This window comes from Grus americana, chromosome 6, assembly GCF_028858705.1.
Source record: "Grus americana isolate bGruAme1 chromosome 6, bGruAme1.mat, whole genome shotgun sequence".
In the NCBI taxonomy this organism is placed as follows: domain Eukaryota; kingdom Metazoa; phylum Chordata; class Aves; order Gruiformes; family Gruidae; genus Grus; species Grus americana.
In genome coordinates this window covers 1036136-1042437 of record NC_072857.1, presented here as the reverse complement: position 1 = coordinate 1042437, position 6302 = coordinate 1036136, and the positions used below count along the sequence as shown (strand labels likewise).

The 6302-nt window shown below is 49.6% G+C and overlaps 2 non-coding genes across 2 annotated transcripts; one reads left to right on the top strand and one right to left on the bottom strand.

The window, feature by feature from the left end:
* Positions 1-5566: 5566 nt before the first annotated feature.
* Positions 5567-5638, top strand: TRNAA-CGC (transfer RNA alanine (anticodon CGC)). The gene has a single exon. It is a non-coding gene; the product is annotated as a tRNA-Ala (tRNA).
* Positions 5639-5900: 262 nt separating this feature from the next.
* TRNAG-GCC (transfer RNA glycine (anticodon GCC)) lies at positions 5901-5971 on the bottom strand. Its single transcript has one exon. It is a non-coding gene; the product is annotated as a tRNA-Gly (tRNA).
* Positions 5972-6302: the final 331 nt, after the last annotated feature.

Sequence of the window (6302 nt, the reverse complement as noted above, 5' to 3'; positions counted from 1 at the left end):
ACCAGAAGTCAGCGTTATGCATTGAAGAAACTGATGCCGTAATCAGCAACAAAGACCAATCATTATTAAGTACAAAAAAGCACTTGTTAATACGAGGCCCCATCTCCAGGATCTCTGGGTCCGTTCGTTTGTACACCTTTTTATCCTAAGCTTAAAGGACTACACACCTCATCCTGTAATGTCACAAAAGTATTTCTTTCCAAAAGATTTACATCTTCCTTTTGTCTGAAAAAACATTTCTGTTTGGATTCCAGATGTAACCTGAAGAACATGAAGAACGGAGAAGCATGAGATTCCCCTTGAGAAACCAGAGCACTGGAAGCTGAAATGCTCTGTAGTCATTTGAAGTAAGAGTTATGCCTGATTTAAGACGATGAGTATGAGCCTTGCCTTCTTGTTGTGTAATTTCAGGCAATCAGAAAAGATTTTACTTAATAATTGTAATGATATTGTGGTTCAGACTGGCCTAATGAGCGTGTCGTATGATACTTATCGCTACAAGGTGATGTGTTTCAATTGGGATATATGTATTTCCAAAGCTTTTCCAGGAACAACAAAGAACATTTGTTCAAAGAGAGAGCTCGTAATATCTCTTCCTTAAAAATATGACACTTAGCAAGCAAGCTGAAAAAAATACTATTTCTTACATATTATGTTCCTGCATGCTGGGGTCAGAGTGAGAACTGCAAACGTGGAGTAAGGTTCAGAGAATAACGCTCTAAGAAATAATAACAGTGTACATTTGCAGGGTTGGGGTAAAATATTTAGCAGAGTATTCGAATCAAGCATTTTCTAAACAAATATAAAGTGTCCCGTTGAATGACCTGTCCCGAAGAGAGTGCAGTGCTGGCTTCCGAATCCGCCTCACGGGTAGGTCTGTAAATGAAAGGCCTGAAGAGAAAGCAGGAGCATCCCACCGTCTGGGCGCTTCGGCTTTATAAGCTGTGTAACGCTGTATGAGTGTGCTAGACGCTGTCTTTCTGAGCTTCGCAACAGAATTCCGATTTGCCTCAAATCCTGACATGTTAATTTTCATCTCTGATTAAGCTGAAGACCAGTCGAGGCCCCTTTTATTAAGTCATGCAGACTCCTACCTGCTTCCTGAGGGCTAAATTTGGCTGAGAAAACCATTGTAATATTGTGTAATTAATTTGCCAGTCAAATAATTTCTGCAGGGCTATAATTTACTTATCTGTCTGCAACCCTAATGAATCTCCCGGTTCAGTACTCTAATTCCGTTTTCTGCCTTTTTAGCTCCTTTTTTAACTCAAACTTTCATAATTCTTTACCACGGGCTGATTTGTAACCTGTATTTTTGGGATGTTCTTATGATGCGAAGAACAAAAACCAGCTAAACACTTAGACTTTGTAGCACGCCTTGCATGACTGGGAACTAATGAAAGACTTCCCTGCTGTATTCCTCCATTTCACCACGTACAAGGGAGTTAATTCAATAAAAATCAAAGATGTAAAAATACAGGAGAAAAAGCGATTTGTATTTGGAGGACTTAACTCCAATGAAGTAACTTCATTTGAACTCGGTCTAACATACATGCAGAACTTCCTAAAGGTTATTCTGAGCACTATATTCCCTGATGAGCGGCAGTAAATAAAAACTATTTGGTAAATATAACGTCGGCAATTTCTTTTAGTCGTTTAACTTGCAAATCACAACTCTGTCCTCATTTTTTTTCTAATACATTTATTATTTAAAATCGTCTGGTAAGTAGCATGAGGAAGTAGCTAGTGTGTTGTTCATACTCTCTGAAATTTGTCACTTTACAGTTTTCCTGATCTCCGGCAGGAATGGTTTTTGAAGGAGGAGAGGAATGCTAAATAAAGCGTAAATAATGTAAGAGATTCGTGAATATTTTGCACTGCCTCATTGGATACTTGCAAACAAATGGACGATATGATCATATGGTAAATGAAAAATAACTTTAGCTCTTTATTTGCAAGCGGCTGATGCCATTGCCACGGGCTCTAGCGCTTGGCCAAGACCTAGAGCAGCAACAGAGGGCTGCGGAGACAAAGTCGGGAGGAAGGCGGCAGATGGGGGGCAGAGACCCGGTGCAGGCCAGGCGGGTTTGGGATTGCGCAAGGCAAAGAGCGCGTCGGGCCGAGCTGGATGCAGGAGATGAATACTCCTCTGTGTTTGTTTTATACTGCTACGCTCTGCTTCTGTATTTTATTGAATGAGAGTGTTTATTTTAAGAAGGAATTTTGAGTGCAAACATTTAATCCTGCGAACAAGTGTGGGGATAGGAGGCTGTACCAGAAAGAAATGCAGAAATACCGATCTGTCTCTTCAGAGCTTGGTCGCGCCAGTTCTTACGCAGTGCCTACACCGGGTAACTTTGAAACTGAACCCCTTTCAGGCTGCACTACAGCACTCCGTCAGCTTGGAGAAAAATTGCGGTGGAAAATACAGAGTGAATTTAAGCGTGTATCTCAGGAGAATCTCAGGAAAAATGCAAAAACTAGAGCAGATTCAGTGAAACTCCCGTCCCCAGGGACAAGGAAACGCGCGTAAGGTTTGCGAGGTACCAGGAATGAGTTAATCCCACCGAGGAATGCGGAGGAGCTGCCAGATAACAGAGTGACATTGTTTTTCCCTGATGTCAGCACAGAAACCCAAACACAAAGAGGTGAATGTAGTCCTCTGAGGGAGCTGTTGAGAAAGCTGAATGTCGAGCTTGTGCCGTGGCATCCGGCAGCATTAAAAACTGCTCGGCACAAGATGACAAAGTGTTTCCTGGAACCAGGGGCTGCCTCCAGACAGCTGGGCAAGACGGGCCCTGTGGGCGACAGTCGGAAGGATCATGAGATGTGCATGTGCAGCGCTGGGAGCCGCGTCGCTGCTACGCGGCAACGGGTTCCATTTCTGCCCCCTCGAGTTTTAAGAGCGGGCAGTTCTGGTAGGCTTGGGCTTACCACTGCGTAGATTTATAGCCGTCTATGGGTCATTTTGTTTTACTTTACAGCTCAGTGTAAGGCATCTCGTCTGCTCCCGTAGCATCCACATGTTGAGTCTTGCCTGAATAATTCAATTTATTCTGCATTTGGTAGGCGATGGTCTAGAGGCTATTTCGATCTAGCTGCAATAGAAGCATTGCTTCACTTCAATATAGGCAGCGCATAAGCTCTTGTATTGGTTCCGCAGGGACAGTAATTAAGTACTTGCTGATATGCTTTGGGTCTGTAGCTGCTCTTCTCAGCGGCTGGAATGTGCTCTGCCTCGATCCACCTCTCGAAGAGGAAGTTTCACAATTGGGCTGACTGTCCATCACAGCTGAGAAATCCATAAAGGCATAGTAATATCTGTATTATTCATTTTCTACTATTCTGAAGTCTACAGAAAGGTAAACAAAAGGAGAAAAACCTGAAGAGAAGGTTTTAAATTGCTTTGTGTTTTTATTGCAGTGGTTGGTATTAACCTGCTCTGCACCCTTGGCTCGGCCTTGTTCGGAGCCGCTGCTATTCCGTGCTTTGCGTTAACAGACAAATCAAATAGTTTGTGTGTTGCGTTAATTAGGAAAATCAAATTCAGTAACTCCTAGAAAGCTGCTTCTTAAAATCTGTTTTGAAGAAAGTCAAGCTGCTAAGTGCTGCTTTCTGACAGGATGGAAAAACATGAGTCGCTGAGTTACGAACCTCAAAACGGGGCACACTGGAGGAACTGCGCTCAGTGGCGGCGGGTTCTCCTCGTCTCAGGCTCCGTGACACTTGCGGAGTGCTGCTTGCGGCAGCTTCTTATAAGAGTAAATTAAGCGCACTGTAGTATTAGGTGCTATGGTGTGGATGCATGCCGAGGGGAGAATGGCAAATAACGTGGAGATGGTGCTCAGATTCTGAAAATAAGGGACTAGGTACTTCCCACTAAAGCTAATGGAAGCTGCTGGTTTTGCTGGGAATGTGCCACCAAAATAACCTGGTTGGATTCTTTTCCTTTAGTATCAGGGCTCTAAACCTGCCAAGTCCATATTTAGATAGGAAAAATATCCTGGAAGAGGTACATTTTATGTCGCCATAAGTAATCTCTTGACAACTTAGATTTGTTAGGAAAATCTGAGATTAAAGAAGACATACTGAAGAAGATGTGTGCATTAATACAAGGAATCGTTGCATATTTTTATGGGTAGGAATAAGGAGTTGGTTAAAATCCATTCTAAAAGAAACAATGGAGTATTCTATTTGTGAGCCTTGAATTCTTTGATGAAAAATGCCGTGAAGTGACAGGATCTCAATGCCCGGGCACCCGCAGGTTGCCCAGCGCCAGGATTTGGCAGGTGGGGCAGCGGCGTGGCCCAAGCCCTCCCAGGAGAGGGGGACATGCACCCCACACTCCCACCACCCTCCGCCTTGCTCTGCTGCCCTTCGCACCACAGCCCCCTGCCAGCCCCGACACCCTCCTGCCCCAACGTCTGCACCCCCAGGCACCCAGGGCCTGTTTTGGGGGTGAGGGCGGCTCTGCCCATGGGGTGCGTGTCTCTCAGGGCACGGGTTCTGGCTTCTGTGCAAAACCCCAGTGCTGTGGGACGCGTGTCCCAGGGGTCGTGGGGCACTCCGCCCTGCCTGCACCCTGCTCGCACCCTGCCTGCACCCTGCCCGGGCTCTCTCACACACCAGCAGCACGAGGCACGGGCTGGTGTCCGGGGGGTGCAGGCGCGGTGAGGGCTTTTTCGGCAGATCCTCCGGCTCTGCCGTGTGTGTGTGTGTGCTCCCAGCTCCCGGGAAACGGGCTGGGGACCCCCAAACCGGGTTGGGGTTCAAGCACCGAGGAGCTTGGAACTGTTCTAGGCACCGATGGGCAGAGAGAGAGAAGGAGAAGCAGACTTTAAAAAGCACGCTGTGGGGAGGGGAAGGGCTTTTTCATAGAATCACGGAATGACAGCCTGGTTTGGGTGGGCAGGGACCTCCCAGCCCATCCAGTGTCACCCCCCTCCACTAGCCCAGGTTGCCCAAAGCCCCATCCAACCTGGCCTTGAACACTGCCAGGGAGCCAGGGGCAGCCACAGCTTCTCTGGGCACCCTGTGCCAGGGCCTCAGCACCCTCACAGGGAAGGATTTCTGCCTCACATCCCATCTCCATCTCCCCTCCTGCAGCTTCAGGCCATTCCCCCTGTCCTGTCACTCCCTGCCCTTGCAAACAGCCCCTGTTGAGACCTCCCCCCCCCCCACACCGAACACGGGGTTTGTGCAGCTCCCGGGACCAGCTCCGCCCGGTGGAAGTGCGGCTCGTGTCCTTGTTCCACGCTCCCGAACGCGGAGGACGCTCCGTCCCACGGGAACCCCGCGGCCGCCGGGGCCGCGCTGTAAACGCCAGAGGGAGTTATGGGGGGGAGTGGGGGGGGATGGGAGCGCGGCCGGGCGGCGGGGAGCGGCGAGGGGCGGCGGAAGGCGGCGAGGGGCGGCGGGGGGCGGCGAGGGGCGGTGGAAGGCGGCGGGGGGCGGCGGAAGGCGGCGGGGGGCGGCGGAAGGCGGCGGGGGCCACCAGCACCTGCCCGGCGGGACCCCTCGGCCCGGCCTGGCCTCTGATAGCGGCCGGCGCGGGGTGTTTGCAGCCGGGGATGTAGCTCAGTGGTAGAGCGCGCGCTTCGCATGTGTGAGGTCCCGGGTTCAATCCCCGGCATCTCCAGCGGCTACTTTTGCTTTCGCGTTTTGGTTTTTTTTTTTTTATTTTTTTTTTTTTTTTAATTTTGCCCGTCCCTCCGCGGCCGCCGGGCACTGCGGGGACGGGCCGCCGGCAGCAGCGTGCCGGCCCGCCCGCAGGACGTGACTTGGCCGCCGCGGCGCCGCTTCGTCCCGGTCGGGAGCCCCGCGGGGAAAATCAAAGGGCGCTGAAGAGCTCCGGCCTTAAACCACGACGGCGGGGAGAAAAAAAAAAAAAAAAAAAGCCTTGCATTGGCCGGGAATCGAACCCGGGCCTCCCGCGTGGCAGGCGAGAATTCTACCACTGAACCACCAATGCGAGCTCAGCAGCTCTTGCCGCCGCCTGCCTCCAGTGACTCCCCGGGGGAGGACGGGTTTCCGCGGAGCACGACCGGGCTCTGCTTTTTCTCTGGTTTTCACCTCCGTGTTCCTAGTCATACTTGTGAGCCGTTATTTCCAGGGGAAAAAAGCTTTTAAGAAACTTAGCAATGTCTGTATACATTTTTCCTCTAAAGGATAAAAAACTCCTAGAGAATTGTACGATATACCCATCATCCTCTACATTTGAAAGCTTTCAGACCAAGCCACAAAAAGTGTATTTTTGGTCCTTTTCATACTGGAAGGACTTTGCCAGTTAAGAGCTTAGAGGC